The 27,778-nt window shown below is 45.4% G+C and overlaps 1 protein-coding gene and 1 long non-coding RNA gene across 2 annotated transcripts in view; one reads left to right on the forward strand and one right to left on the reverse strand.

The window, feature by feature from the left end:
- Positions 1-661: 661 nt before the first annotated feature.
- LOC138795896 (uncharacterized) overlaps positions 662-27,778 on the reverse strand; it is a 99,269-nt gene continuing 72,152 nt past the window's right edge. Inside the window, exon 5 of the long non-coding RNA XR_011363683.1 lies at positions 662-809. This is a non-coding gene — a long non-coding RNA (uncharacterized lncRNA). The remainder of the gene's footprint in view (positions 810-27,778) is intronic.
- The window catches only part of LOC138795895 (odorant receptor 131-2-like), a 34,272-nt gene continuing 21,238 nt past the window's right edge, over positions 14,745-27,778 (forward strand). The window contains exons 1-2 of the mRNA XM_069975610.1: positions 14,745-14,829; positions 17,366-17,445. The gene's annotated coding sequence lies outside the window, so the exon portion shown is untranslated. The remainder of the gene's footprint in view (positions 14,830-17,365; positions 17,446-27,778) is intronic.

Raw genomic sequence — 27,778 nt, forward strand, 5'->3', positions numbered from 1 at the left:
GAAGCTGCTATAGAATGACCGGTACAGAATACAGTGAAAAGTGTAGGTCATAGATGTTACAGAGCATGCTTACAAATGTGTTTAATACAAAGAATAGGGTCTGTACATGTTCATTGTGTCTATGTCCATGAGGCTTGCCATAAAGCATATCGCTGTTAAAATGGCTCAGTGAAGAAGGCTGCTCCATTATATTTTTCAGTATCTGAATTTAATCAAATAAAAAAACAAATCTAGGCTATATGGTCTCTTTGAGACTGCATCTGTGCAGATTTAATTCTTTGAATGTAGAATGTTCCCATTTCTATAAAAATTCACTTACTTTTTTTTTTTTTTTTTTACATGAAACTCACTTATTCTATTTAGGAATATTTTCACCTTATTGGCCTCTGTCCTTTTTGTAAAGCACACAAACCTACACACACTATAAGCTATTTCCCTGGACTATGGACATCTAGACTACGGACTATATCCAATATCCTTCTAATATTGTCCCCGGCCCCACACAACACTCACTTCCATAGGTTATCATAACAGGATATAGAATTAAAGGTGGTTTACGTCCTGTTTATAAGATACATGCCACAAGGTTATCGATATATGGCTGTGAGAAGAGTACACACAGATGGTTACTCGAAGGTTCTCCTTATTTTTATTACCAGAGTGAGACCTTGCAGTGACCCACAGAAAACAAGTGCAAATATTTGTAAAGGAAACAGCAAGAGTTATTGGTCATGGTATCTTCTCTAGCTGATTATTTTACTTTGCCGTGTTAAGTTTTCCTGTTCATGACGTAACCGGGTTTAGACAGCCTGCAAGAAAAATAAAGTCTGAGCTGTAAAATAATATTACATCCATATATTCATATATCTATACATAGAAAAAACCCTTACAAAGCATTGCCTCCCAATAATGTAAACACAACCACTGGGACCCTCACAAATCAGAAGAAAGTAGCCAAATACATCTAAGTAGGAACACCTCTTTAAGGATAACCCATTGTTTCTGCTTTGGGTCAGTTAGATGGGAGGTATGTTCTCCAGGGAATGGTCTTGCTATGCTGAACCTAGGTTTTCAAAATATGTTTTGTTCTAAAGTAACACCAGGTCTACGCTTCTCTAAGTAAGAGGAATTTTCCAGCTTAAGGCTAAGTTCACACAACGTAAATTTTCAATAAATAACAACACCAGCCGCTATTTATTGAAAATTAAAATAACATTGTGTCCTATGGAATCCCAGACGGAGTGTATACACTCTGTATACACTCCGGCTCGGGATTCCATGCAGCCGCATAGAAAGCTGACATATCATTTTTGTGTGGCCGCTATTCATTGATTAGCAGCCACACAAAATTGATGGTGCGGCTCCGGCCGCACTTTACATTGTCCGTTATGGTGATTTGGAATGTGGGCACATCCGACTGTGCCTGCATTCCAAATCAAAAGAAGTGAAGTTCATCCGGAAGGTACAGCCAAACCCGCTGGCATGAACTTTACTGACATCGGCCATTCTGTGACACGGCCGTGTCACAGAATGGCAGCTGTCTTATTAAGCGTGTAACACTTATCCGCTATCCATAACTTTAACTAAAGCTCTACTCTTCTCACCCATGCTGTTTTTTTGAGAGGGCAAACCTCTTAAAGAATCCAGCATATTAGGCTGTTTTGTGGTGTAAATTTACACTACAAGTTATGCCTGCCTCTTCATCTGCCCACCCACCTGGTAAACCAGATGCAGACCCAGCTAAAAAGTAGCAAATTTGGAGCAAGTCTTCAAAGCTGTACCTCTGTTACGTAATTAGTAGCACAATATGCTTTGTGGTTGGAGAACAGACTAAATAAGTTTAAACAAGTGAAAAAATTCTGAGCTCTCCTTTTACCAGAGCTGGGAACCATGAGATGCCGAAAAAGGTCGACCGGGCTAGGGTTACTGGAAAGTGAACTCAACTACTAATGGTCTCTGGAAGCAACTCTCCTCCACAGCCTTTTAAATGTTGAAACGCTCCTGACGTCGATAATCAACCCACCTAAAAGTGACAACAATCAGCCAAGGACGGGGAAAAACACATGATCATCCACTGATTAGGTCTTTAGTGCAGGCTTTAAAATTTGTCATTGACGGCCTTACATCTTCCTGTTTAACAGGGGATGTGACGCTGATAACAGAAAACTGACAGCAAGAGTATGTATATAAGATATATATATCTGTTCTGTCAGTTTAAAGATCACAAGCAGCAGTGTATTCTTAGATCCATACTGCTTGTGATTTGGCATCCAAGTCTCCCATCAGAGGCAGGCTTATCACTTGTGCAGCCTGTTCGGCTGCACAGGGGCCCAGGCCCGTAGAGGGGCCCACAGGCTTAGACTATAAAGTGTCAGCTCAGCATGGCACATGTCTGTAATGGGCCCCCCAGGCGGTATTAGCACCCGTGCGAGCCCCCTGCTGCTGTGGGGCCCACTTAGTGACTGGATGCTTTGTCCGGCTGGGGCTGATTCTCCTTTCTCCTCCTGCACGCTGCTGCTGCTGCTGACAGCCCCTTCTGTACTCCACTGTCCTGCATGCCTTGTGTGAGGAGGAGAGGACAGAGAACATGTGATAGCAGGGGCTGGAGGGATCCTTCAGGGTAATGACTGCCAGGGACGGGACTGTGAAGGGGAGCAGCGGCAGCAGCTCTGACAGTGAGTGATTATTGTCAGTGTGTCTGTCAGGCTGCTGAAAGTTGTAGGATAGAGGGTGGGCTGTGGAAGAGAAAGCACAGAGCCCCCCCTCCCTCTGATGCTGATGTTTGATTGTAAGTTTATGCCTTATTTGCCAATATTTGTGCCCCCCTTCCCCTTTAGCATGGTTGTTTTTCTCTTTCCTCTCTCCCCTAAGCAGCCACATACAGAACGCTTATCCCACCTGTGCAGCCACATACAGTACACGTATCCCACCTGTGCAGCCACATATAGTACACGTATCCCACCTGTGCAGCCACATACAGTACATGTATCCCACCTGTGCAGCCACATACAGTACATGTATCCCACCTGTGCAGCCACATACAGTACATGTATCCCACCTGTGCAGCCACATACAGGACATGTATCCCATCGGTGTGTGTGTTTGTACCCTTAAGGCAGAAAGGTGGAGAAACAAATAGGTTATGGGAACCGAAACACATTTTTTGCACAGGGGCCCTTTGCAGTCTGTGTCCGCCTCTGTCTTCCATCCTCCACCATCGGCTGTATGTGCAGACCCTGCCTACCCAGAGTGATTGACAGCCAACGGCTAAATCTGCCACAAGTGGTGGGTTCGGCCGACTTAAGTCTAAGATGTATGGGAATCTTTGCTGTGCACATTGTCTAGGCCCAGGGGCGTAGCTAATGATTCCTGGGCCCTGGTGCGAGAGGTCAACTTGGGCCCCCCCCCCCCCTTCCTCGACCAAGTGATGCTATTGGTATATGTGTATATTATATATATATATATATATATACACCAAGACAGATATTACGAATAACGATCTTAAGATAGGAAGAGAAAATATTATCACCACACATATTACCGCCATATTGTTACTGACCAAATCCTGTATACTAAGACCAATAAAACATAGTACCAGATAGCAAGTAACAAATAATTCCACCACATACTGACTAACACCACCACTGCTACTGACTAACACCACCACATACTGACTAACACCACCACATACTGACTAACACCTCCGCTGCTACTGACTAACACCACCACATACTGACTAACACCACCACATACTGACTAACACCAACGCTGCTACTAACACCACCACCTACTAACACCACCGCTGCTACTGAATAACATCCACTGTACACGTATCACCGCATCCAGTCATATAGAGGTGGACACAGCTCCACACAGGCTCTAGACACCATATACATTACAGTGCAGTTACATCAGGTGACTCACAGGGGACGTCTTCTCTGATCGGAGTTCTTCCCTCTTCATCTTCTTCTCCATCTGCTCTCGGCCATTATGAGAACTTCTCCGAGCCACAAATCCACAGAATCTGCCAGACAGACATATTAGACTCCTCACTCTGACGCCATCGTAATCTCTCTACAAACTGCACATTTGTATTGGCCTCATTTAGTGGGTAACCCTGACACTATGTGACCTCCTTATAGTGTATGCCCTATATGTAGCCTCCTTATAGATGGTCCCCACTCTGTGTATCCCCCCTTATAGTATATGCCTCCTACTATGTAGCCTCCTTATAGATGCCTCCTTTGTGTATCCCCCCTTATAGTATATGCCTCCTACTATGTAGCCTCCTTATAGATGCCCCCTCTGTATATCCCCTCTTATAGAAAGCCCCCTCTCCCCCCCATGTTGCCCCCCTTATAGATGCCCCCCCTTATAGATGGCCCCTTCCCCCCTTATATATTGCCCCCTTATAGATAGCCCCCTCTCCCACCCTCCTATAGATGGCCCCCTCTCCTATAGATGGCCCCTTCCCCCCCTTATAGATGGCCCCCTCTGCTATAGATGGCCCCTTCCCCCCCTTATAGATGGCCCACTCTCCCCTCTCCTTATATAGATGGTCCCCTCCCCCCCCCTTATAGATGGTCCTCTCCTCCCCCCCCTTATAGATGGTCCCCCTCCCTTATAGATGGTCCCCCTCTCCCCCCCCCTTATAGATGGCCCCCCTCTTCCCCCCCCTTATAGATGATCCCCCTCTTCCCCCCCTTATAGATGTTTCCCTCTCCCCCCCCCCCTTATAGATGATCCCCCTCTCCCCCCTCCCTTATAGATGGTTCCCTCTCCCCCCCTTATAGATAGTCCCCCTCTTCCCCCCCTTATAGATGGTCCCCTCCCCCCCTATGGATGGTCCCACTCTTCCCCCACTTATAGATGGTCTCCTCCCCCCCCTCCCTATAGATGGTCCCCCTCCCCCCCCCCTTATAGATACCCCCCCTCTAGAAGGTCCCCCTCTCTTGCCCCCCTTTATAGATGGCCACCTCTCCCCCCTCCTTTATAAATGGCCCCTTCCCTCCTATAGATAGCCCCAGGCTCGGACTGGGCCACCGGGGGGCCGGGGAAACCCCCGGTGGGCCCCGAGCTGGAGTGGGCCCCCCCGCTCCTAGGGGGGCCGGGGGCCGCGCCTCCCTTTTTAACTGGAAGCGATCGCAACAATCGCTTCCAGTTAAATGTAAGGAAGTGTTCTAATTGACAAAGCGGGAAGCCGTAGGCTTCCCGCCCTGTCAATCACTCTTGTGACCGCAAGCAGAGATTTGCTTGCGATCACAAGAGTGTCGCAAGCTCCGTTGCGAAGTGCCGCCAGCGCCATCACTGACCTCAGTGTGCGCCGCGGTGGCTAGGACTTCCGGTTCATGGAGCGAATACCGGAAGTCCCAGCCACCGCGGCGCACACTGAGGTCAGTGATGGCGCTGGCGGCACTTCGCAACGGAGCTGCTCACCTGTCAGGAGAAGAGAGAAGAGGAGGCCGGCGTCCGACGGGGGATCGTGTGGTTAGGTGAGTAGTCTTGTGTTTTTTGTTTTGTTTTTTTATCAGAGGGAGCCATCTATAAGGGACACTGGGGTAAGATAAGGGGGGGGGGCTGTATACAGGGGGAGGACAACATAGGGGGGGTATAAGGGGGATAACACAGGGAGCCATCTATAAGGGACACTGGGGTAAGATAAGGGGGGGGGGGCTGTATACAGGGGGAGGACAACATTAGGGGGGCTGTATACAGGGGGGACAACATTAGGGGGGCTGTATACAGGGGGGACAACATAAGGGGCTATATACAGGGGGGAGGACAACATAAGGGGCTATATACAGGGGGAGGACAACAGAAGGGGGGCTATATACAGGGGAGGACAACAGAAGGGGGGCTATATACAGGGGAGGACAACATAAGGGGGGCTATATACAGGGGAGGACAACATAAGGGGGGCTGTATACAGGGGGAGGACAACATAAGGGGGGCTTTATACAGGGGAGGACAACATAAGGGGGGCTGTATACAGGGGGAGGACAACATAAGGGGGGCTGTATACAGGGGGAGGACAACATAAGGGGGGCTGTATACAGGGGGGGACAACATAAGGGGGGCCTATATACAGGAGGAGGACAACATAAGGGGGGCTGTATACAGGGGGAGGACAACATAAGGGGGCTGTATACAGGGGGAGAACAACATAAGGGGGGCTATATACAGGGGGAGGACAACATAAGGGGGGCCTATATACAGGAGGAGGACAACATAAGGGGCTGTATACAGGGGAGGACAACATAAGGGGGGCTGTATACAGGGGAGGACAACATAAGGGGGGCTGTATACAGGGTGGAGGACAACATAAGGGGGGCTGTATACAGGGGAGGACAACATAAGGGGGGCTGTATACAGGGTGGAGGACAACATAAGGGGGGCTGTATACAGGGGAGGACAACATAAGGGGGGCTGTATACAGGGGGAGGACAACATAGGGGGGCTATATACAGGGGGAGGACAACATAAGGGGGGCTGTATACAGGGGAGGACAACATAAGGGGATATATACAGGGAAGGAAAACATAAGGGGGGCTGTATACAGGGGGAGGACAACATAAGGGGGGCTGTATACAGGGGGGAGGACAACATAAGGGGGGCTGTATACAGGGGGAGGACAACATAAGGGGGCTGTATACAGGGGAGGACAACATAAGGGGGGCTATATACAGGGGGAGGACAACATTAGGGGGGGGCTGTATACAGGGGGAGGACAACATAAGGGGGGCTATATACAGGGGGAGGACAACAGAAGGGGGTCTGTATACAGGGGGAGGACAACAGAAGGGGGGGGCTATATACAGGGGGAGGACAACATAAGGGGGGCTATATACAGGGGGAGGACAACATAAGGGGGTCTGTATACAGGGGGAGGACAACATGAGGGGGGGCTGTATACAGGGGAGGACAACATAAGGGGGGCTATATACAGGGGGAGGACAACAGAAGGGGGTCTGTATACAGGGGGAGGACAACAGAAGGGGGTCTGTATACAGGGGGAGGACAACAGAAGGGGGTCTGTATACAGGGGGAGGACAACAGAAGGGGGTCTGTATACAGGGGGAGGACAACAGAAGGGGGGCTATATACAGGGGGAGGACAACATAAGGGGGGCTGTATACAGGGGAAGGACAACATAAGGGGGTTATATACAGGGGAAGGACAACATAAGGGGGCTATATACAGGGGAAGGAAAACATAAGGGGCTATATACAGGAAAGGACAATATAAGGGGGCTGTATACAGGAAAGGACAACATAAGGGGGGGGCTGTATACAGGGGGAGGACAACATAAGGGGCTATATACAGGGGAAGGACAACATAAGGGGCTATATACAGGGGAAGGACAACATAAGGGGCTATATACAGGGGAAGGAAAACATAAGGGGCTATATGGGGCAAGGACAACCTAAGGGGGCTATACGGGGGAATAGACAACATAAGGAGCTATATGGGGGGTAGGGATGGCCAACATAAGGGGGCTATCTATATGGGGGGATGGATAACACAAGCGGGCCAGTTATAAGGGGGATAACACAGGGAGCCATCTATAAGGGACACTGGTTGGGGGCAATTTATAAGGAGGACAACACTGAGGAGGCATCTATAAAGGGCACTACACAGAGGGGGACAACAATGTATAAGGGTAACTATACTGGGTGCGGTGTGTATACAATAGGGCATGCACAGAGAGGGGCATCTACTTTAGTGGACTACACAGAGGGGTCATCTATAAGGGGACTACACAGAGGGGGCCATATACTATAGGGCAGGAATAGGGAACCTTGGCTCTCCAGCTGTTGCAAAACTACAGCTTTAGCTGTGGCTGTCCAGGCATGATGGGAGTTGTAGTTTTGCAACAGCTGGAGAAGTTCCCTACCCCTGATATAGGGAATGCACAGAGGTTGTCATCTACTGTAAGGGGATTACACAGAGGGGGATCTCTACTATAGTAGAGGCACACAGGGCCATCTATATGGAGAAAAGGGGCCATCTACAAGGTGTGTACACTATATATATATATATATATATATATATATATATATACACACATATACACACGCTACAAATAGTCAGGGCTAATCACTGAGAGAAGGTGTAAAGGGGACAGTACAGATGTGCAGTTTGTAGAGAGATGAGGATGGTGACAGAGTGAGGAGCCTAATATATTTCTCTGGCAGATTCTGTGGATTCGTGGCTCGGAGAAGTTCTCATAACGGCCCAGGGCAGATGGAGAAGAAGATGAAAAGGGAAGAACTCTGATCAGAGAAGACGTCCCCTGTGAGTCACTAAATCTATGTGCACTGTAACGTATATAGTGTAGAGCTGGGGCTACCTCTATATGACTGTATGAGGGGATATTGATCTTTTGTTCAGAGGATTTTATTCAGTAGCAGCGGTGGTGTTAGTCAGTATTTGGTGGTGTTAGTCAGTATGTGGTGGTGTTAGTCAGTATGTGGGGGTATTATTTGTTACTTGTAATCTGGTGTGGTGTTCATTGGTCTTAGTATACCAGATTTGGTCAGTAACAATATGGTAGCAATGGTTGTGGTGTTGCGGTAATATTTCCCCCTTGTATACTGGTAATATTGGTCTCAGTATACAGGATTTGGTCAGTAACAGTATAGCGGTAATATGTATGGTGATACTATTTCCCTCCTGTATACTGGTTTATTGGTAATATCGGTCTTGATAGACAGGATTTGGTCAGTTACTATATAGCGGTAATATGTGTGGGGATATTTGCTCTTTGTATACTGGTGTTATTGGTAGCTGTATGACTTGTATCTAAGTATACAGCGTTATCATACAAAAAAATTGTCTTATAGCCTAATTACACCGGCCAATAATCGGTAACAAGCGCTCCTAGGAAGTCTATTCAGCCGATGATCGGCCCATGTAAAAGTGCCAGAGATCTGCTGACATGCAAGCAAATGTCCCATAGTCGACTGATTTGATCTTTTGTGCGGCTAAGATCATTGCTGTCGGCTGCACATCACCTGCCCTGCTGATTAGCAATCATTTGCAGCCCTATGCTGCCCCATATCACGCCGTGTTAATGGACCCTTATTAATGTTACCATAGATAAGTGCGGTGGCAGAAGGGTGGGCCCCAAGAATGATTTCCCCTGGTGGGCCAAGGCACTCCAGTCCGACACTGGATAGCCCCCTCTTTCCTTTATTAAAACAAATAAAAATAAATAAAAAAAACACACACAACTCACCTAACAACGCGCTCCCCCGGCGATCCTCTTCTTCTTCAGCCTCCGTCTGCCCCGGATCGTGCGCTGCTGCCGGGGGTGTTGCGTCCTATCCCCGGCAGCGCGCGCATCATAGAGTTCCCTGTGCTGGGACCTCCAGCACAGGGAGCGTCTCTAATGTGCGCTCCCTGTGCCGGAGCAGTGAACTCTATGATGCGCGCGCTGCCGGGGATAGGACGCAACACCCCCGGCAGCAGCGCATGATCCGGGGCAGACGGAGGCGGCCTCTTGTGACCGCAAGCAACACAATGCTTGCGGTCACAAGAGTGATTGATGAGGGGGGCCTCAGGGGCCGAGCGGGCCCCGCGGGCCCCCCCTTGTGGCGGGCCGGGTCGCAGCGGCGACTGCTGCGACCCTGGTAGTTACGCCACTGTCTAGGCCTCTATCTGTAGCTCACACTATGAGTCATTAAGGCACCTCTGCAGTGTTTAGGTAAATAATAGGAACAATTTAAGGAATCACATATGCTCTCCTTTTGTCTACCCACTGTAAGAAAACATATATGTTCATCCATGTGGGATATGATGTGGATGTTGTATTTCTATTCACACCTCCATTGTTTATTTCACCGGGGATTCTATGAAGCATACTGGCAGGGCCAGGACAAGGTAAATTTGTGGCCTAGGCAGATGAGGCAAATAACATCAACCCCGAAACACACATACAAATCTCCAAGACAACAGAGCTATAAAGCAAACTGTGTATCCCACTTCATGTTAGCCTTTGTGGCGGTGCCTCAGGTAAGCCACATAGTCTACTGTAGTCATGATCCCCTAGCCAGGTCCAACTCCCCCGGAGAGGCTGATCAGGATTCATCCTGGAGCTCATGAGCGGGTCCTGCGTGCGGCTAACACGTCATGCCGCTGCCCACACCTCCTGTATGTCTCTGACCTTACACATCTTTGATAAATTCTGCCCTTTGGGTGCTGATGGTTCTCTCAACTAACCCTCTTAGTTACCATATTGTCCATGGCATATAGGTTATACAGTCATGATCAGAGTTACCTGTGATCATGTCTTTTGTATTCATACAATACAGTGGACACCTGCTGCAAATGACACTGAGGATCAGCTCTGCACATATATATTATACTGCCTCAACCTCTTGGGGACAACGCTGTATATACAGTATATATGTGATGGATATTGCCATTAATGAGTTATCCCATACAGTTATCAGTTTATACTGATTTTTATCATCACTTGAGAATGACGTAAAATGTCAGTGATATTTACTGTATCTGCCACTAGAGGTCGCTAATGTCACACTTTATATAGTCCCGAAGTAGGAAAAATCCACCATGACCTCTCAGTCACGGAAGTATTTCAATACCCTGGAAGATGACTATTGGAAAGTATTTTATCTTGGGGCCATTATGGAAAAAAATGTAAACTGCGATTATATGATATATAAGTAGTTCAATTTAAATAATAATAATAATAATAATAATAATAATAATAATAATAATAACAATAACAATATACAGTAGTCTTTATTTATATTCCCAATACAGGGGTATATATACTGATATCAGAGTAACAACCTATTCAGCAATTCAAATACCGGGAGTGTGGGCCCTGCTCATAAGAGTTTACAATCCATGGGGAAACAGGGATAAGGGGTAAAAAGTGCTTTACGTGTACAGTGGTCCAGCCATGTTTTAGTACACAGGAAGGTGAATAAGCCAGTCAGCAGCCAGGATCTATGCATGTTTAAATATGAAATGCAGTGGGGGATGGGGATACTGTTACACTGGGTGGGGGGATGAGCAATTTGGACCATTTGCACAGTAAGAAATGTGTTTGCAATTGATCCAGTGATCTCTCATGCAGCCCTCCCTGCGCGCTGCTGGAGCCTTGTAACAGATTCTGTAAGTAAGCAACAATCTATGAGATCAGTGCTATCCAGATATGTAAATAATTAGAATTTACCAAAATCTAGGCCATATGACAATGACCTGCACACCTAGTAGTGATATGAGGGACACTAACAGCTCAGTGATATGTACAGGACATCCTGCAGCAACATGTGTTGTCTCTTTTTCAGCAGGATGTTGCTGAACACTCAGCAAGGGTTTCCAGGGATATCTCCTCCAGATTGTAACAATTTCTTGGCCCGTCGCCTCACCAGATCTATTGCCATTCGAGCATCTATGGGAGCAGCAGGCTTGTCAGCTTCGGCAACCTACAAGTATACAGGATCTACAGGCCTAGCAGCAACATCTGTGGGCAAAAGTGCAGCATGATGCCATACAGAATTTGTATCCTCTATATCAAACCATATCTTATCTTGTATCCAGGCTAGAGGTGTCCAACAGGGTAGTAGAGTCCCCTGTCACCCATAACACTAATTGATTTTAACTGTTTACGTAACTTTCATCAACCTACATCGGAGTTACATAAACTGCATAAAGCAGCCAGTTCAGCTGCTTTTGGCTTCTCATCATCTCCAGAGGCTTTAAGCAAGCATATGCTGGTCAAGGAGGAGGGAGCTGCATATATATTAGAAATTTACAGTACATCCCTTGGATATGCCAAAAAATGTTCCAAAGATTTAAAGCCAAAGCCAGAAACAGACTATAAACAGAGATCAGGTCATAAAGGAAAGCCTGAGATTTCTCCTCTTTTCAAATCCATTCCTGGCTTTGACTTCAAATCTTTGGCAGATAATCTGTCAGATAATCTTTCTGTGTAAATGGACGCTTATACGGTGATCAATTTTAGGTAGCTCTCGCTTGCGATCATTTATCGTTAGTCATTCGTCTAATAGGACCCTAAGTGAACGGGTTGTTGAAATAAACTCATCTATGGGTCCATTTACACAGAAAGATTATCTGACAGATTATCTGCCAAAGATTTGAAGCCAAAGCCAGAAGCAGACTATAAACAGAGATCAGGTTATAAAGGAAGGCCTGAGATTTCTCCTCTTTTCAAATCCATTCCTGGCTTTGGCTTCAAATCTTTGGCAGATAATCTGTCAGATAATCTTTTTGTCTAAATGGACCCTATGAGGGTGTTAGAAGTCTTGGAAAAGGGGTACTCTGGAGAAAAAAACACAAATTAACTGATGCCAGAATGTTATACAGATTTGTAAATTTCTTCCTTTTAATAAAGAACTCAAACCTTTAATAGTTAGCTGCCGTATGTCTTATATGGTGTATTCTTCTTAGACTGACACAGTGCTCTCTGCTGCCACCTCTGTTGGTGTCAGGAACTGTCCAGAGCAGGAGAGGGTTTCTATAGGGTTTGATTCTGCTCTGGACAGTTCCTGACACAGACAGATGTGGCAGCAGAGAGCAGTGTCAGACACTGTCAGAAAAATACTACTTACAGCAGCACACTACCACTAATACTACTACAGCACCCAAAGGCACCAGTTCCCCTGTGGGCTTATTGCCCGACAGGACCCACCATAAATGCAGTTGGATGCATGTCTCCCACTCATGCACCTACAATTTGCCTCCAAGGGGCCCACTTCTACCCCGCCAACCCCTGACCACTATAAACAACCTAATACCAAATAAAGGAGGGAGGGTGGGACTTTCACTTTCCTGACTAGGCGGGCAATGACGTATTTCCGCCCGCCTCAGCCTTTATACCCCCCTTAACTCCTCCTCCCACGTGACTCTCTCTTCTCCACCCTGACCAGTTAACCCTTTTTCCTAATGACAAACCAGCCTAGTGCAGCCTGATTCAACTGAGTTAAGCCGCACTACACTAGGGCTGCGCCTCTGCTCCATTGCTTCCAGGATCTGTGTCTGTACACTGACGCACTATTTATCACAAATCAGCACAGTGTTCACTTTGATTTAAACTTCATTTTTAGGGTAGCTTCACACATACAGTAGTGCAGCGGATTTGATGGTGTGGATCCGCAACAAATCCACAGCAGATCAGCAGTAACTGAATAGGGCATCAAATCTGCACCATCAAATTTTCTGTGGATGCTGTACTTGTGAACGCACCCCCCATCTGAGCAAAAATGTTCAATTATAAAAACTAGAATAAGCACAAATTTCCCATGTTCGCGGGTTACATTTGTGAACTGTACTGCTGCAATGTTGGTTGCCATAGAAAACCCATGCACTTTACTGTACATGCTGTATTTCATAAAAAGCCACATAGAATGCAAACCTTATATTTTCATTATAACAGTTTCTTATGAAAAGCCAGCAATTCTGATGTCACATCACAGTGAAAACAATAATGTGTGAAGGGCCATGTTACGTAACATTCAATTATTGTCTGCCGGCATGAATAACAGTACGGTCTTGTACAATCTCTTCCTGTGCCCGTGTACTCGCTGATCTCTGTTGCGTCTGCAATTCTGCACTGGAGAACATTTGTGTCATGCTGGAGAAATCTTACTGGAACGAAAAGGGAATGGGAAGTAGAAATGCAGATGGGTCAGAGGAGGAGCTCAGTATATAACAGACAGTCTATAGAGAAGAGAAAGACTGTGACCCAGGATGTATTAGGAACCATAACCCTGCAGTTGACACACTATTTGTATATCCTGTGTACCAGCAGACAAGGGGGCCTAATGCTAATACCAGTGCAATCTGTTGTCCATTAGATTACATGAAAAAGACTCAATTGCTGTTTTTGTTTGTCCCAGTGTTAACCTTAAAGGGGCTATCCCAAGATTAAAAGTTACCTCCTGTTAACAAAATCAAGAATAACTAGCTTATCAGTGGGGGGTCGGAAAGCTGGAGTGTCCACTAATTCCGAGAGTAAGGGTCAATAGAATGGAAGCAGGCATTCATTTTTTATGGCGCTTCTGAGCATTGCTTAGTGGCACTTACAATAGTTGCCAAATATACTAAGACCAGTATTTGTCATCGCTTTCTGACATCTTATTTTATTTTCATGCAATAGTACAGGATACAGGCTGTGTGTCTGATACAGAAGCTGTAGGGGCATACTTCCCTGCCGCAGTTGTTACACCCCGTGTTGCTGAGCAGTGATCAGTGCCATAATGCTCACCACTACATAAGTGTCAGACTCTGCCTAAGCCCACATTGATGCTGACACTTCCCTCTAGTGCCAAGCCATTCTGACATCGGCCTGTCAGCCCTTTACACCCAAGTGGCACTACTTCAGCTTTAGTACATGTAAGTATATGTACTTAAAGTGAGTGTACCACCAGGTGCATTGCTATGGGTTTTTTACATTAAAGGACAACTCCGGCGGGACCTGTAAAAAAAAAAAAACAGACACCAGACACACACACCATACTCACCATCCCTCCGGTGACGATCCCCACTTGAATCGCCCGCCGTCCTTGTCTCCGTCACCTCCGGCTGCCGTCCTGCGATCTCCCTCACTTCCGGCACCACTTCACCACCGGCAGCCTTTTCATTGGCTGGAGCGCATCACATGGCTTTCAGCAAGCTCAGCCAATCAGGGCTCAAGTGCACCAGCAGCCTTTTCCTTCCCCATTCATTTTACTAGAAGACGCCGAGGAGGATGAAAACCTGGCCCGCCCTCCGGCTCTGATGAAATAGTCACAAGATGGCGCCCGGGAGAAGAGGATGGGGGTCGAGAGTAATAGGGTATTGTATACTTTACTTAACTTCCATGTGGGGTGTCGGGGGGTCGGAAAGTGGGGGAAGGGGGCCAGATACCTTATTAACACATTACAAATTTATATAACTTTGTAATGTGTGTTAAATAAGGTAAAAAAATTGTGGGAGTTGTCCGTTAACAGCCTGGTGCCGGCATGGGGATGTTAGTGGCGTGGGCCTTTTTTTGAACCGCTGCTAGGTTTCCCATGCACGGCACCAGTCTGTTCCCGAGCACCGGCCTGCCCCGGAGCACTCAGGGCAGGGTGACGGACCCCCCTCCCCTCTGTGATGCAGCTCCATTGATTTGTGACGTAGCTCCATTGATTCAAAGGAGAGGGGAGATAATCACACTAGGATAGGCCAGCGCTTGGAAATAGACTGGCGCCGTGCGTGGGAACCAGGTGGCGGTTCAAAGAAAGGACCGCTCAAATGCCATCCCAGTGCCAGTCTGTTAATGTAAAAAACCTAAAGCCATGTACCTGGTGGTACTTTCGCTTTAATCACCCACACAAGTTGACTCTGGGGGAGAATATACTGTATTTCCTGCAATACAAAGTAATACAAATTATACCATGTTTTGCGTTATAGTTACGATTATCGTTATCATTTTAGGCAGGTTACATGTTGCAGCTGCAGTGCAGCACAGCTTTCCCAGAGGTATAGTTCACTAAGAGTGGGCAGCAGACGTACAAAAATAAAATCCAACAAGAGCTGCCACGTCACAGCCAAAAAGGTCAGAGCAGGCAGAAAACAAGGATAGTCTAGGTATAGATGCAAGGGTCAGAAAAGTTAAGGGTAACACACAGGAAAAGCCACAGGAGAACTGAGCTTGCTAGAGCGGAACTAGACTCAATAGCCAGCGAGGGGTTAATACTCTGGACATGATTTATAGGAGGTCAGTGATCTGGTCCAGAATGGGATTGGACCATCCCCCTGATCTCTAAACACAGACACCTGAAAAGAAAACACACTGACTGGCAGGGAGATCTGCCAGTCACAGAAATCACCAAGGCAAAACAAAGTTAACTATGAAGTGACCAGAGGGAACTATGCAGGGAACAGATTTGTGTGGTAAAGTCAATTACTATAGAAGGAATAGTACAGTGTTTAGACAAATGCAAATACATGATACAACCGCAACAAACCTCACTACCTGCGCAGTCTCGGCCGTACACCACGAGCTGAGGGTCGTGTCGAGCTCAGCTACTGGCACGACACAGGTATGGTCATGACATACACATTAAGAGATCCTGTAAATGCATTTATTATGTGGTATTGATTACCACATTGATTTTTTTTCAGACACATATTGTTTCTGTATGAATCTGATAAAACTGTTCAATTTCCCTTTTTAACATTTCAAAACAGTAGATGATGAAAATAAGGAAATTACACCAACAGAACACACTAAAGGGCAATCTTGTCCCAATAAAAAAAAAATTAGATTTCTTTTAACTTATAAAAAAATAAGATATTGTAGCTATTGGGGCAACACTTTAATTGAGACCTTTTGCTCCATAAATTGCATCACTGCACCGTATATATAACTGGTACCTTTAAGAAGCCTTGTGTGTAAGTGGGTAATTCTGAGCAGGTTGCACTAGTGGGCATATGTGCATTGAGGGGGGCATTTATTAAGAACGGTATTCTCGTACGCCAGTCTTAAAAAGGGCCCTGTCCCCATTTCCAAGCCAGATTTACTAAGAGGGGCACGGCAGGAGCACAGATCTACACCTGCTCCAGGGGGGGTACTTTATAGTAAAATAATTTAGTGTACAGTATTAGTAAGTGTATTCACTGCACTTATTGACAGCAGCTCCTTGTGTACCTCATAGAGCTAAAATCAGACTCCCCTCCTCCAGGCTGGGCTGTCCTGCCCTGTGGTGAGGCTGTCCATAAGATGGCCGACATGGAGGAGCATGTGACCATGCCCCACCCCCCAGTGTCCACCACTGAATCTGTATATGCCTACGGAGGACACTGGGATCACATGCTCCTCCATGTCGGCCATCTTATGGACAGACTCACCACAGAGCATGGCAGCACAACCTGGAGGAGGGGAGTCTGTTTTTAGCTCTATGAGATACACAGGGGGCTGCTGTCAGTTAATAATGTGATTACACTTAATACTGTACACTGGACTATTTTACTATAAAGTGGCCAACCCCTTTAATTAATACAAACTATTTAACCCTGCTTTGTCCTGGTTCCTTCTGTCCATTTCCTATTGTCGATCATACATTACCTATGTTTCTCCTATGCTATAAAAAATTTCAAAGCCAAAAAATAAAGGCTGCTTTTCCAAATAGATATTTGCATGCCTCAATTGATTGCCATATCAAACACAAGGTTGCTACTCCATCAATCACCTCAGCAAACAGCACAATTCCTGTTAATTATTAATACTTTTAATATGGATAGGATGAAACATCATTGTGATCAAAAGCAGAAACACACCATGTATTGTGTAATATAATGGGATGAGGACACTAATGAAACTGATACTTCTCCTATTTTAATGCAGAAAAGAACACACTGTACAAGTTTTCAATGACTAGACACAGTTGCCACATTCAAGGGGAACCATGCACTGAGCAATGAAAGGTAAGTGCTGAGAAAATTATACTTATTAATTTAGTAAAAAAACAGATCATAAAGAATGTTCTGTATGTATTTTACCATATTCCCTTGATATGGTTTAGAGATTTTATTGTCATTGATGTTCCGTCATTATTTTAATAGGAGATCAGACTACTAGAGTATATACTCAAAAAATACTAAGAGGTAAAGGCTTTCATGTACTTTTTAGCAGTATCTACTTAATTGAATATTACACTAAAGCAATTGATCCAGTCCATTGCGCTTAATTTTACAGGTGTAAAGTTCAATCATCCAGTTTTACAGAATGCGTTTACCAGATGTTTTTCCATTGACTTCATTGGAACCTGATACTTAAAGGGGTACTCCGGTGAAAAAAGTTTTCAAGTTAACTGGTGTCAGAAAGTTCTACAGATTTGTAACTTACTACTTTTTAAAAATCTTAAGTCTTCCAGTATTTATTAGCTGCTGTATGTCCTGTAGGTAGTGGAGTTTTCCTTCCAGAGCTCTCTGCTGTCACAGGGAGAGGTTTTTTATGAGGATTTGCTGCTACTCTGGACAATATCTTTTATGGACAGAGGTGGCAGTAGAGAGCACGTGTCAGACTGGAAAGAGTAAACCACTTCCTACAGGACATACAGCAGCTTATAAGTACTGGAAGGCTTTAGATCTTTAAATAGAAGCAATTTACTAATTTGTATGGGATGTAAGCAATTTAAAGAAATACAGTCTACAAGCCTGGATCCTGAAAGTAGACTTATCATCAACAACATCTAAGCCGTTGACTTCACCAAGTCTGAGGGTTATGTGTAATTGGTGATTTACACCACATGCCTTCTGTTCTTAGTTTTGAGGGCCTTAAGTACATTATTTTTTTATAGGCTATACAGCCGTTTTCCTTATGTAGCCAGTGAAATATCTTAGGAGGACATCTCTCCATCCACCACCTTAAGTCCGAGGATTCCCTAATGAGATTTCCAGTATGATGAGGCTTTTTTCTTCCTTATTTAAAATGCCCAACAAATGACCTGCCAGAGTAGGCGGCATTAGAGGATCCCTTCTAAGGTTTTCCCAGTATTATTCCAGAAATCACTTGGACATGTCCACAACAATTGAGAAATGCATTATTTGCAGAGTATGTCCTGTTTACAGGTCTGTTTTTGGCCTGCTTACATGTGACAAATCAGATTGTTGCACATTGTATAATAAATTTGTTGCAACTATGTGATAAGGTTTATATTCTCCAGGCTGGAATCAACCTGTGCAAAATCTATGCCTTTAAAGTGTCACTGTCGTCATAACTTTCAAAATCTAAATAAATAGTAGATGTGATATAAAACAAGTTTGCAATATACATTCATTATTTTTGTTGTTATCATGTAAAAAAAAAGCTGAACTTACCAGAAATCCAGGTCCAGTCTCCTGTAGGCAGATTTTCTGACTTGTGCTGGTTGTAAAAGACAGATTAAACACAGGACATCCGGCTAGTACAGAGAGTCACGGCTCAGTGTGTCCATCAGTCACATGACTTCCTTCTCTCTGTGACCGCTCAGATGGCCTGAGAAACACAGGACTTCCTGTTTTCTGACTGTTTCCTGAGAAAAAAAAAGTCAGAAAACAGGAAGTGCAGTGTTTTCCATTATAATAAAACAAAAAAATAATGAATGTAAATTGCAAAGTTGCTTTATATCACATCTACTGTTGATTTGGATTTTGAAAGTTATAACTACAGGTACACTTTAAGTTAAAAACCTTGCATAAATGCTTTATGCTTGAGTTATACTTCCAAGTGAGATGCTTGTAACACTGGTGACAAAAAAGTTTTGAGCAACCATAAAACTTTTGCAACAATTTCATGTCTGACCTTGAAACACAACTTTGATAAATTCACATAAAATCCACCTCCTCCCCACTGCATCTATGACAATTAGAGGTAGCAAGCCTATCCATTTGGTGGAGGTGTAAAGGTCTTAAATAAGTTTAGTGTTTCTATCAGAGCCTTAGCCTTCTTGTGACTAGACCCCTAAACTAAACTGGACACCCAAGAAGTTGTGACTGGACCCCTAAACTGTGGGAAGGGGTTCCCCCTCACCAAGTTAGGCTAACTACTTTTTGGTAAGCACTGTGACAGCACACAGCGGCATCAGTGAGCTGAATCTTCTCTCTTTCTTGTTTGTACTTCTCTGAGGCAGTATAGTTTACAGAGCTCCTTCTCCCAGTAGTTTACAATGACTGGTCCCTGGACCAGTGTAGACTCCCCTCCTCTCAGAAGTTTACAGAGCCCTCCTCCTTCCACCGTTTTACAGAGCCCCCCAACTACAGTTTACAGAAGCTCCACCCTGAAACTGAATGTTTGCATCATGGCTGATGAGCCTACAGCTACATCCCAGATGAGCACCTTTTTGTGTGTCATGCCATGATGGCCCCTGTATAAAGCATCTTCAGGTGTCAAGTTCTATTTATTTTTGAGAATAGTGAGAAGATTTAACCCACTGTAAGAAAGGTCCAGAGTTGAATGACGTGAGATTCAATCAATTGTGATACATATAATTTGTGACTTGTGTCTTTTGTTTGGGTATTTAGTAAGAAGAAAGTTTCCTCAATTTAAAAGTAATGATAAAGAAATTATGGGGAGAATTCAAGCGACTCTGTACCCACAATCTGACCCCCCCCCCCCCCCCCAAACCACTTGTACCTTCGGATAGCTGCTTTTAATCCAAGATCTGTCCTGGGGTCCGTTCGGCATGTGATGCAGTTATTGTCCTAAAAAACAACTTTTAAACTTGCAGCCCCGTGCCCTACGGGAGTATCTGTGCCCAAACTTTGCACCACCCCTCCGTCCCTCCTCCCCACCCTCCTCATCAGTAGGAATGCTCCAGGCAGATTGCCTCCTATTCCCCCTGTGGCGGCCCGGCACATGGGCTGGATCGTTAAGGACCTGTGCAATGTTCAGCATGGAGGAAATGTTCCAGGGGCATTCCTAATTATGAAGAGGGTGGGGAGGAGGGACGGAGGGGTGGTGCAAGGTTAGGGCACAGATACTCCCGTTTGACACAGGGCTGCAAGTTTAAAAGTTGTATTTAGGACAATAACTGCATCACCTGCCGAACGGACCGCAGGACAGATCTTGGATTAAAAGCAGCTATCCGAAGTGGTTTGGGGGGGTCAGATTGTGGGTACAGAGTCGCTTTCATCCCTTGATTTTCCTACTTTTTATCCCATTCGTCCTTTAAGTATGTGCCCCCCTCACCATCACAGTTACTTAATTGCCGCATGATTATCATTTTTTTTGCATTGTTACATTTAATTGTACAATGTCAAATCTTAAAGGAGTACTCTGGCAGCCCCCCCCCTAAAAAAAAACAACATAGACACACACAGCCGATATACTTACCATGCCTCCAGTGGGGGGGATGGGGCCAGATAGCTTATTAACACACATTACAAAGTTCTCCTTTAATGAAGTAATCCTTTTTTTGATGTGACAGCCTAATTATCAGTATAAACTGAAAGAATTGTGTGTATGCATTGTGGATTTATCCAGTGAAAATCTTTTTCTTTCAAATCAACTGGTTTGAGAAAATTATATAGATTTGTAATTTACTTCTATTTAAAAATCTCAAGTCTTCCCATACTTATCAGCTGATGTATGTCCTACAGGAAGTGGTGTATTCTTTTCAGTCTGACACAGTGCTCTATGCTGCCGTCTGTGGCCAAGACAGAAATTGTCCAAAACAGTAGACAATTTTCATAGAAGACCTTTCCTGCTCTAAACAGTTCCTGTCTCGGACAGAGATAGCAGCAGAGAGCACTGTGTCAGACTGGAAAGAAAAAAATTCCTGCAGGGCATTCAGCAGCTGATAAGTATAAGAAGACTTAAGGTTTTTAAATAGAAGTAAAGTACTTAAATTACTATTAAGTAAATAATTTTTTCGCCTGATAAACCCTTTAAAAATGAGTGACAGAGTAGTTACAGCTTTAGGCCATGTTCACACAACGTAAGTTCAGTAGTAATCACGGCCGCTGTTGCCGATTTTCAACAATGGCCATGATTAAAACTGAACTTCAGTAACATGTGCAGCGCCAGGGAAGCTATAGCAGGTGATTTATGAACCAACATGTGAATGTTCATAAATACCTTACTAGGCTGCAAACATATAAGCCAGTGCACAGTGATAAAAAATATTCTCAAAAAAAGGTACAAATGATAAATGTCCCCCATAGTATACATTCTGGCCAGGGTCGCTAGCAGCCACACAAAAACCTGATTATTCATTGAATATCGACTGCAGAGAACCTGTCAGTTCACACAATGGAGCATGCGGCTCTGGCCACACGCTCCATTGCGTGTAGCGGTGAATTCAGATGTGGGCGCAAACTGGTTCCCCCGCATCCGAATTCAGCAGAAGTGAACATCATCCGGCCGATACTGTAGTGCCAGCCGGGATGATCTTCAGTAACACTGGCAGTTTTGTGATCCGGCTAGATCATAGAACGGCCGGTGATATACGTAATGTAAACATAGCCTTACAGCACAAAGATCAGGGGTTAGAGTTAATCAAAGTAACATATCCCTATAAAGCTTAGATCTTTACTAGAGAATAGCGAACCTCGAGCATGCTCGCGTCCATCCGAACCCGAACTTTCGGCATTTAATTTACGTTGGCAGCTGAACTTGGATAAAGCCCTAAGGCTATGTGATTTTTCCTCATTTTTTGCTATAGCCTTTATCTGCATGAATGAAACTTATAATGTAAGACCCTGTGTGCAAGGCCTCATGACTTTGTGTGTATCAGGGTGTCACTAACACCACGTGATATCTGGGTGTCCACCACTTGCATCTACATCTGCACCCGCAAGGCAATATTAAGTGGATGCACTAAGGAGGCCCCATTACTGAATAGGGGCCCCTAGCGGTGCACCATTTCTGAATGCAGTACCAATACTAAGAGGGTGGGCACTAAGGGGATCCAATATGGAGTGGGATATTAACCCCTTAGTGACCGTCGCACGTATATTCACGGCGGCCACTAATGGGCTTTATTCCGATGCGTACGCCTTTTAACGTAGCGCATCGGAATAAATTACCGCCCGGCGGCGGCTGCAGAGCGGGTGATCAGCGGTCAGTGTGACCGCTGACACCCTCCTGTAACTGCCCGGGCAGTTTAACCCGTTAAATGCCGCTGTCAAACCATGACAGCGGCATCTAACGGGTGTCGGTGTGTCCCGGCCGCGCCGCGGGTCACTTATGCGATCATGATGTCCCGCGGCGCCGTCTAATGTCCTGGTGGTCTCCATTGTTATCCGGGGTCCTAATAAAGGCCCCCGGGGTCACCATGGAGATGCCTCATGCTGACAGGGGTGGCTGTGGCTATTGCCTGTCAGCATGAGACATGATACAATATACTGCAGTACATCAGGTACTACAGTGTATTGTAACAGTGATCTAAGTATTTTACACTAGTGTACAGTAATGTACACTAGTGTAAAAGTAAAAAAAAAGTGAAAAAAGTGTGCACCAAACACAACACAGCCCCCCCCCAATTATAAAGATGCATTACATTCCCCATACACAATAAAACGTGACATAAAAGTGATCAAAAACACAAATCATATACATATTTGGTATTGTTACGTCCGTAACGACCCAATCTATAAAACTATATCAATAATTACACCGCACGACACACGCTGTAAAAAAAAAAAACAGTACCAGAATAGCAGTATTTTATCAATCTGCTTTAGAAAATACGTTATAAAAGAGATCAAAAAGTCATATACATAAAAAACTTGGTATCAATAGAAACTACAGATCTTCCCGCAAAAAATAAGCCCAAAACCAGCTCAGTCGCGCAAAAGATGAGAACGCTATGGATCTTGCAATGTGGCTACAGTTTTTGTGTAGAATATAGTTTCTATTGCGCCAAAGCGCAGAGAATACATGTATTATGTTATTAGTGACCGCCAATACGGATTTTTACGGCGATCACTAATGGGCTCTATTCTGCTGCCATCAGCTCTTTATGGCGATGGCGCAGAATAGTGCAGCAGCGCCGGTAATGCATGCAGCCCCCTCCTCTCAGCTATCGGAGGTAGCTGAGGGGTTGGGGTAGAATGTGGGGTCAGTCCCGGCCAGTCCCCTCATCGGCGATCGCCGTTATTACCAGTATAACGACGGCCACCGGTAATGGGCATTGCCAGCGCAGCTGAACGCTTTCATCTCTTCTCACAGTGAATCCACAGTGAGAGGAGATGAAAACATGTCCCCCCCCTGTCCCTAGAATTAACCCTAGTGACCTGGTCACTGACCCTCCCCTCACTGGGCGGCCATCTGATCCAAGATGGCCGCCGCCATCTCTGTGAACAGACTCTGTTCACAGTAATGGATTCCTAAAAATGATCAAAGCTTCATTCTCTCCATCACCGGAGGTAGCAGAGAGCATGGGGCAATGATCGGGGACCACCCGATGTGGTCCTAGTACAAGTGATCAGCGGTATATACTATATACCACTGATTGCTTGTTCCAAATGGTGCCGCCACTTTTTTACCCCTGTCACCAAAGTCAAAAGCCGCCCCGGATTAGCTGTAACCACCCCGGATTACCTGTAACCACCCCAGATTACCCGTAACCACCCCAGATTACCTGTAACCACCCCAGATTGCCCATCACCTCCCCAAATTGCATGTAACCACCCAGATTGCCCGTAACCCCTCCAGATTGCCCGTAACCACCCCAGATTGCCCGTAACCTACCCAGATTGGCACATACTGCTCGTAACCACCCCAGATTGCCCATAACCACACCAGATTCCCTTTCGCAACCTCAGATAGCCAGTAAACACCCAGAGATTGTCCATTACCACCCCAGATAGCCAGTAAACACCCACATATTGCCTGTAACTAATTTGACACTCCTTCCCTTCTGAGCCCTGCTGTGTGCCCATACAGTGGTTTATGCCCACGTATGGGGTACCGTTCTACTCAGGAGAACCTGCGTTACATATATTGGGGTGAGTTTTCTCCCCTGTTCCTCGTGAAATTGAGACATTTCAAACTAAACAAACATGTTATTGGAAAAATTCAATTTTTTCATTTTTACGGTTTAGTTTTGAATACTTTCCTCCAATACCTGTGGGGTCAAAATGGTCACCACACCCCAAGATGTATTCTTTGAGGGGTGTACTTTCCTAAATGGGGTGAGTTTTGGGGGGGTTCTATTCTGCTGACACTACAGGGGTACTGCAAACGCACCTGCCGCTCAGAAACTTCAGCAAAATCATGCACTGAAAATGCTAGTTGGCACTCCCTTCCTTCTCAGGCCTGCTGTGTGCCCATACAGTAGTTTATGCCCACATATGGGGTACTGTTCTACTCAGGAGAACCTGTGTTACATGTATTGGGGTGAGTTTTCTTTCCTGTTCCTCGTGAAATTGAGAAATTTCAAACTAAACAAACATGTCATGGAAAAATTCAATTTTTTCATTTTTACTGTGTTATTTTGAATACTTTCCTCCAATACCTGTGGGGTCAAAATGGTCACCACACCCCAAGGTGAATTCTATTAGGGGGGTACTTTCCTAAATGGGGTGACTTTTGGGGGGGGGGGGGGTATTCTGCTGACACTACAGGGGCTCTGCAAACGAACCTGGCACTCAGAAACTTCTTCAGAAAAATCTGCACTGAAAATGCTAATTGGCGCTCCTTCCATTCTGAGCCCCGCTGTGTGCCCATACAGTGGTTTATGCCCACATATGGGGTACCGTGCTACTCAGGAGAACCTGCGTTACATATATTGGGGTGAGTTTTCTCCCCTGTTCCTCGTGAAATTTCAAACTAAACAAACATATTATTGGAAAAATTCTATTTTGTCATTTTTACCGTCTTCTTTTGAATACTTTCCTCTAATACCTATGGGGTCAAAATGGTCACCACACCCCAAGATGTATTCTTTGAGGGGTGTACTTTCCAAAATGGGGTGACTTTTGTGGGGGTTCTATTCTGCTGACACTACAGGGGCGCTGCAAATGCACCTGGCTCTCAGAAAATTCTTCAGCAAAATCTGAACTGGAAATGCTAATTGTCGCTCCTTCCCTTCTGAGCCCCGCTGTGTGCCCATACAGTGTTTTTTCATGATATTTTGATGTTTTTCACAAGAAAACACAAGACAGTGACCAAATTTTGCCACTAACATAAAGTACCATATGTTACGAAAAAACAATCTCAGAATCGCTAGCATACGTTAAAGCATCACTGAGCTATAAGCCCATAAAGTGAGACAGGTCAGATTTTGAAAAATGAGCCTGGTCAGCCCAGATTAAGAGTTCTTGATCCCCTATATCAGTTCTCCTTTTTAGATGATGTATTACGGGTAGAGAGTCCTATACACTCCTTATCGTACTTATCATGGGCTTTGAGGAGACAGAACTCGGTGCGCGCGGCTTCACGGGTGTTTCGGCACTGGGAGTTGTATTTTAACCAGACAGACCTCTCCAAACCGATCTTAGACGCATGGACCGCCATTCGCAAGGCGATAATAAGTGAAACATGGCGGGAAACTCATTTTAAAATCATGCATAACGCCGTTTACGGCTTTACTCTCCCTAGAACTCCCGCTAATCCGGAGCGCATAGAGGCCTGTCCGAATTGCAAGGAAATGAGAACGGACCTGGTGCATGGCTTAGTGACTTGCCCTTTGACGAGGCTCTTTTGGGTCCGGTTAAAGGAGCTTTACGACACACACTGAAGGTCAACCTCTCCCTGGAGCCCCTCTCACTCCTGTTTCATGTGCCACAAAATGATGTACACCTTACGTCCCTGACCCATATTTTCTTATTAGTGGCCAAAAGGTGCCTTCTGGCAAACTGGCTGGTTCCTCGTATGCCCACTCAGAGTGATGTGATACTCCAGGTCACTCGTTACATGCGATATGACCAGTTGGAGGTCCTGCGACATAAGGAAAAGTCAACTCAGGGCTTTTTTAAGAAATGGTCAGCGTTCATTTGCAATTTTCTCCCCCAAGACGACATCACGAAAATTATGTTACCATTTAAGGACACATTGTGGTACATGAGGAGGGATGTGGCGGGTACTCTAGGAAAACTGAAAATACCAGCAGCCACACAATAATAGTAGAGGGCTACTTGACCTGATGGAAGGAGGGGCCGTTGCGCTGGACGGGGGGACTGTGAGCATGGGGGGGAGGGGGGAAGTTCAGGGGAGGGGGGGAGGTGGGTTATGTGGGTTAAAGGCTGTTTTATGATTTGGACTGGTTGAACTGGGCTACTATAGCTTGCCTGGCGCTGACATATCCGGCGCAAACTGAGAACTTGAGTAATTTCATCTGTACCCTATGTTATTTTCTCTTGTTGGGAGTTGCTTCCCTGCACATTGTTTGGTTTTGTGAAATATAAAATAAAAAAAGAAATTAAAAAAAAAAAAAAAATGCGCCTGGTCATTAAGGCCCAAATAGGCTTGGTCCCTAAGGGGTTAAAGCGTAACTGTCATGTTTTTTTTTTTATTGCAGAAATCAGTAGTATAAGCGATTTTAAGAAACTCTGTAATAGGTTTCATCAGCCAAAAAAGCCTCCTTCTGTACTCAAGAAGCAATCTCCCAGCCTCCCCCCCTGACTTCTTATCTGTGCATTATCAGGCAAACACGTCTTCATTACAGAGAAGCCAGTGAAGACAGGTTCTGCTCTCTCCATTGTAAGCCTATGAAGGGGGGAGGGGCTGAGGGAGATGAGGGAGCAGGAAGAGGTGACATGAAGGTCAGCTGTTTGTAGACTCTCTGGGCATCTAAACCGCAGGATTCTGGGGTCAGAAAGGTCAGTGCTTATCTATGGACTTACTGAGAGAAGATTGCAGAGTGCTTTGCAGAAATCCTCCGTGCTCAGTCACTCCTAACAGCCCCTCCCCTCTCCATAGCCACATAATGGAGAGAGAAATCCTGCTTCATCTGATGTGAGGGGGGAGGCTGGGAGATTGGTTTTTCAGTACAGAAGACAACTCTTTTAGTACATAAAACCTATTACAGAGTTTCTTAAAATCGCTTGTACTGTTGATATTTAATGTTTTCAGAAAAATGACCCTGAAATGACAGTTACGCTTTAACCTCTTAAGGACATAGGACGTACCGGTACGTCCTATGTCCTCACTTGCACTTCAAAGCGGGGCCGCGCGGCGGCCCCGCTTTGAAGTGCCGCGATCCCGGGTGCCGCGTGTAGCCCGGGACCACCGCTATTAGCGGGCACGGTCTGATCGCCGTGCCCGCTAATTAGCTAATCGGAGGCAGCTGTCAAAGTTGACAGCTGCCTCCGATTACCGGAGGCAACGTTTCCC

The sequence above is a fragment of the Dendropsophus ebraccatus genome, chromosome 6, assembly GCF_027789765.1.
Source record: "Dendropsophus ebraccatus isolate aDenEbr1 chromosome 6, aDenEbr1.pat, whole genome shotgun sequence".
Lineage (NCBI taxonomy): Eukaryota > Metazoa > Chordata > Amphibia > Anura > Hylidae > Dendropsophus > Dendropsophus ebraccatus.